At 39.5% G+C, this 6,015-nt stretch overlaps 1 long non-coding RNA gene across 2 annotated transcripts in view; it reads left to right on the top strand.

Moving 5' to 3' along the window:
* The first annotated feature begins 479 nt into the window (after window positions 1-479).
* Window positions 480-6,015, top strand: part of LOC135296278 (uncharacterized) — a 19,462-nt gene continuing 13,926 nt past the window's right edge. Inside the window, exons 1-2 of one of the 2 annotated variants that reach the window (XR_010358342.1) lie at window positions 480-737; window positions 3,140-3,226. This is a non-coding gene — a long non-coding RNA (uncharacterized LOC135296278). Of the gene's footprint in view, window positions 738-3,018; window positions 3,034-3,139; window positions 3,227-6,015 lie in introns of those variants that run through there. The other variant, XR_010358341.1, reaches the window with a different exon arrangement.

The raw sequence follows: 6,015 nt of genomic DNA, 5'->3' as shown, positions 1-6,015 counted from the left end.
GCTTGTTTTATTGCCAGACATTATCACAAACACAAATGTTTTCAGTAAGGGATGAATTGTATGTTTATATGTGTCTAAGCAGACCCTCGTGGTTCTGTTACTGTCAATATACTGTGAACAAACAAAAGCATCTGTTCTTTCAGAATATAAACCAGCAGCTCACCTCCCTACTAGGAGGGAAATCCATGCCTCATAGCTCTTTCTAGCTATTCTGCTCTTCAAGAAAAAGGCTGAAATACAGTGTCAGTTGGTGGGAAGCTGCCTTCAGAACTTGACGAATAGAGGAAATCTTGATGGCTCATTTTCCTTTCCCCTCTAGGGTTATTCAACAACTCAAGTCTAAAATTAATGCTTATGACACTCGAAGCAGAATGAAACCCTAGCACTGGAGGCTTTTATGGATTGTGATGTCATGCCTAGAGACAAGTTTGTTTATGTGGTTGAAGGGGGATTTACCAGTCTTTCCCATTGCTTTTTGTCTGCCCGTGCCAGTACAGTCTGTTCTTGAAGAATGTTGGGTTCTCACACATGGTTTGGAAAGAAAAACAAACATTATCTTTTATATATATCTATGTCTAGATATAGATCTATATCTAGACATCTTGTCTTCTGATCTTTTATTGGTCATTTAAACTTTTCTGATGGGTTGTTCGAGTCCTCCTTGGCACTAATCCAGTATTGATTGGATTGGTCAGTGGCCTTGATTGTTCAGTGTTTACCTGCAACTGGAAAACCAGGTGGATTTCTATATTTTCCATTCTTATTTTTGCATCCCCAAAGAAAAACTTTGGTTTGTTGTGTTCAGATTTATGATGAACATTTAAATTACTTCAACCTTACAGTCAAATTTGGGTAATTTAAACCATAACACTACTCCAGAACATTTGGAAATTAATGAATCAAAGCACTTTGCCCTACCTTCAAACCCAGGAGCAGCCTCACAAGAGCAAGGACACAATAAACAGATGGTTTTCATGGCAGTACCTTGGGCTCAAGAAGGACTTAGACCATTCTGATGTCTTTGTGGCAGTGAGAGCTGGGTCTTCCTCAGTGGGGAGCAGCAACAGGGCAAGTGGTACAAGTGGCTGCATGTCCAGTGCCTGGACCCCAGTGCTCCAAGTGCCCACATGTCTAGGCAGGGCAGCAGGTTCACCTGCTCTGAACCTGGTGCCCTGAGGTGCTCCTTGGAGATTGAATCTGTTCTATTACTATTAACCTCTAATTTTTGCTTGTGCTGCTGCGGTGGCCCTGGATGTACATGCTGGTACTTGTGCCACCTCAGTGAGACTGCTGTGATTCCATGGGATGGAGACTCAGCAGGGAAACTGCTGCTTTTCACAGCACCAGCTGTATTCCTGCAATTAGCCCATCAGTGTCCCAGAAACTCTAGGATTTCCACTCTCCAAAAAATCCAAGCCCAGCAGCCTCAGGCAGAGAAGTTCCTGTGCTCCCTCTCTCAGACACATTAAGATCCTTTCATAACAGTTTGCAGAGATTTTCCCTGATCCAGAGATTTTGCTCACAGGCTGTGCAAAGAGCCCAACGTTTTCAGTGGGCCAAATTTTCCTATTCTTTCAGGAGCTCAGCTCAATTGTCACGCTTGATGAAACATCTTGTGATTATTTTACAATTTTGGCATATAACATATCTAACAATAATTTTTGTCAGTGAAAACAATCAATGACTTCCACTAGAAATCGACAGAAATGTTTTATTTTTTATGTACAAAAAATGCTGTGTCTGTGGCTTCTAGGGTAGAGTCCCACATTATTCTCCTGTTAATTTCCCTGGCAATTCTGATTGCTGCAGTGTTTTCATAAATGGATCAACTTTTGTACAGACTCATGCCTTCATAGTGGTAATCCTGTTTCAAAGCTTTTCTGTCTGTTTTCTGCACATTACAGATGATGTATTATCTTTACTGAGCATTTGCTACATACTGATTTGCTGTTTTGGGTGTGGTGACTCACAGTTGCTGTTTATGCCCTTTCGAATTTTTCTATGAAGAAAGGAACTTTGTGCTGAGGCACTTGGGTCTTTGTTTTGGACCATTATTTGGAAAATACTTGAAAAGGCAATATGGATGTGCTACTACGTGGAGAAAAAGCAGCAAAAGACAGCGTGTATGTTCTAGCCCTGTGAAGTATTCCTGGTCCAGAGAGAATGGAAGTCAACCAAAAGTCTTTCCATTGACTGTAGTGGGTTTTGGATCAAGTCTTGTGTATGTAAGTGGCGTCCAAATATCTGAGCTGTTCACAAATGGTGCATGTCTGTTATAGTTACCAGGAAATGCAGGCAGTGGGCCAGAGTTCAAAGATTCAGCTTTTTCAAATCCAAGTCACACTTACAAAAAGAAAGATGCCTTTATCCAACCTGTTCCAGTCCTCCAGGGTGCTGAGTTTTCTTGTGATTCAAGTCCTCAGCTATTAAAAAAATAACAAAAACTTTCCTAGCTAGATGCATATTGGGCAGGAACTAGCAAATCTCAGGAAAGGTGGAGTGTAATTCTGAAAATGGCCTAGAAAGTCGGAACACAGTGACTTTTGAAAACAGACCTCTGGTATAAGCTAAACCTACAAATGCACTGAGTTTTGAGATGAGGATTGGTGAGTCTAAGGAGGGGAAATTGATTCTGGAAAAGTTGGCAGCCAGAGAGTGTATTAGGAAGGGATTACATGGTCCAGTGTCTGCCATTGTGGGGACCAGGCCCAATGAATATATTTATGCTGTGATAAATACACTGGAGACTGCAAGGCATACAACTTCCAAGGGAGCTGCAAAAACACACAGGGGAAATTTCTATGTACACTCTATTAAGGTACTCAAATAATCTCTTCAGGTATAACACAACATCGTACTGTACTGAGGAACAGTTGTAGGTCTCAATTTAAAAGTTATTTCTCATGTACATTTTAAGTGCAACATTTAAGAGATTGTGAGTGCTTTGAACTTGAATTTCCCATCATTGCATTAAAAAATACCAGAAACCAATGACCTGAAGAATCTTGTTCACTGGAACAAATTAGACTATTGGTAAGTCATTTGAAGGGAACTTAACATGCACAGATGGAAAACACTGCAAGAATAATTACATAAACAATAACCAAAATAATTAAGAATTTGTTTATCTTTTCTTGAGAAATGGTGGTCTGAAAGACAACTGTTTGCTATACTGGCAGCTTGTTCCCCAAAAGTATTCCTGAGAAGTTCATGTTTGCATCTCCAGGTGAGCATAATCAATTGCACAGTTAAGTAGAACGTAAACTGCATTCAGCATCTGCAACTTTTTACTCACGTTGGCTAAGAAAATAAAAATTACTTCTAGCAATGCTTCAGATATTCCCAAGAGGTTTAGCGTGTATAAAGAACAGCAGTGAGAAGATTGGAAAGCTTTTGCTCCTTGCTTAGAAGTGCTTCAAAAATTATTGCCAATTGCTTTCTTCAGAAGGAGTGCTATAATCTGGCCTGGTTTATCAATCAGTTTCAGGAATACAGAAAAAATCTTCATCTTTGTGGCACCTTCCTAAATGTGACAGAAGATGTTTAAGACTGGGTCATTACCAGTGTATCCATTGAGAGGAGTGCTAGACATCAACAGCTGAACACACAACAGAGGGCAACATCTAGTTAGACAATTATTCACTGTTCTGGGAAGTCATGGAAAATTCTCCACCAGTTAGCTGGGTATCATTATTATTATTTGATTAAATCCTGAAAAGTAAAATTGCAGATAAATCAAAAGATGAGGTTTTGTATATGCACTGGTTACTCTTCATGTCTAGAAAGTATATGGATTTTGAAAAAAAACCCAAAACAATAAAAATGGATCAGGTAAAGCACTTTGTCTTCAGACTCGCAAAAATGCCATGAGAAAAGTAGTACAGAAGAAGAATTTGTCTTACAGTTACAGAAAAACTATTCATCCCTATTTTCATCTGTGGTGACAACAAGAGCCAAAAAATGCTTTACTTACTGCTGAAAATGAAAGGTGACTCACACAGGCAGTGTGAGTAAGTAAAATTTTCAAAGACTGCCTTTCATATTTGACCAGTTTAGTGATTATGTCTCAGACCTTTTATGGATGATTTGGAGTACATGTGAGCATAGAATGAATGTGGGGGTGAGGAACAGCTTTTTTCCCACACATCAACCCTAACCACATTAGTCTTAAAGGAGCCATAAAGCCATAGTCCAAACCAAGCCCACCTGCACTGGATTGCACTGTAGATTCTTCTTAATTTGCAAAAAGAGCAGGAAACAGGAACTTGTGCCCTTTTCAGAGTCTGTTTAGAACAAGACAACATAAATCCTGGAAGACTAGAAGCAGAAAAACTGCTGTCTTCCCTTAATCAGAAAGGCTGTCACTCGTGGTCAGGTTATGCCCATTCTATTCCCATCATAGATATTCTTGGGGCTATTTCTCCTCTCTTCTGCCTGGCCAACCCCTTGCAAATTTCTTTTTTTTTCTCTGTGGATCCAATCTGAATTTGTCTGCAGTTTTAGGGACATGAGGAAATGTCTAATTTATCTGATCCCTCCTGTTGTCTGGCTGTTGTGAAGGAAGAGTTTGGTGAAGCCAGAGTTGGAAGTGGTGACATAATAGAACAGAACAGTGCAGCTAAAGCGTGGGACACTGATTAGGGACAGAGAAAACACATACACCCATTAAATTCTTCCAGCAGTTATGTTTTCCTCTTTGGGTTCACTATGAGTAGCAGCACCTCCTCTTGCCATATAACCTGCACTTCCACTTCCTCATGAACAGGAGCAGCAGACAAATAGATGTCCATTTCAGGGGGGAAAGAATCCCATTATATGCAGCATTATCCTATATTTGATACATTCATGACCCTGAGGCACTAATTGTGGAAAATCAATACAGAAGGAAGGCAAGGAGCATTATCTTTGACAATCCCCTAACCTTGGGAAGGTTTTTCTCTTACTGTGGCCAGGCATGCAATTTAAGATCTTTTTGTAGCCGGAATTGCCAAAAATCCCAATGACAGTTATAATTTTTTTACTCAGCTTCTAAATCTACATTTAAGTCAATTGGGACTATTGTTCCTTGCAAGTTCCTTGCAAAATTGCTCCTTTTAATGCTGAAATTTTTAATTTCCTGTTCTAGATATATCACTTCCACGATATCTGAGTTACAGAAGCACAATCCAAAATGTATAGTTTAAAAACCAGTTGAATTTATTTTTGGAAGTTCTCTGGAGATATACCAACAGAAAAAGAGAAAAGAGGCTGTTAGTCAGTAGGACCAAAGCTTTGTATGCATGGTAGCATTTTCAGTAATTCCTTCCTGATTTATAATATATTAGTGTTCTGATCAAATTACATCATCACTGCTGGGGTTTTCTCACTATATTTTTCAATTTCAGAAACTGTGTAGTATAAGATATATCAGAAATAGAAATAATTATGATATATTGTCCTTCTGACATTTTTTATGTTAGTGCCCTTGTCAGGATCATCCGGCCAATCTCTCTTTTTAAGCAGGTCACTGCTAGAAGTCACTTGACAGCATCTGGAGTGGATTGCCTGAAGGAAATGTAGGCGATCTTTGGATGTCTGGCTTTTGTCTATACCACTGTAAATATTAATGATGATATGATGCAAGCAAAGTCCTGCTTTCCTGCTCAGCCTTGTCTGCACGCGAGTTCTTTAGTGTTACTGTGAGACCAGGCTGTTTAATCTGTCATGTAGGCAATTTAAGGATTTCCACTGCCCTTTTCTCCCACCAGCAACTACAAGAATGAGCAGGACCACACAATCATAAAGAGCCTTAGGATGTGTGTACCAAACCCAGCTAGTCTAGGGTTAGGATGTCTCTTGTCTTGTTCTTGCATCAAGGTTTTGGGGTTCTTTTGAGCATGTGAACACTAATGCATGCAGAGCAGGTGTGTACTATTTGATAGTTCCTTGCACTCTCTTTTCTTTCTACCTAAATGCAAAGAGTTTGAAAGGTAAAAACCAAAGAATTTAATTAGAATTTTCTATTCTTGGCAAATC

This window comes from Passer domesticus, chromosome 3 (assembly GCF_036417665.1).
Source record: "Passer domesticus isolate bPasDom1 chromosome 3, bPasDom1.hap1, whole genome shotgun sequence".
In the NCBI taxonomy this organism is placed as follows: domain Eukaryota; kingdom Metazoa; phylum Chordata; class Aves; order Passeriformes; family Passeridae; genus Passer; species Passer domesticus.
The sequence above is the reverse complement of the archived record's forward strand: the minus strand, read 5'-3'. Positions and strand labels throughout refer to the sequence as shown.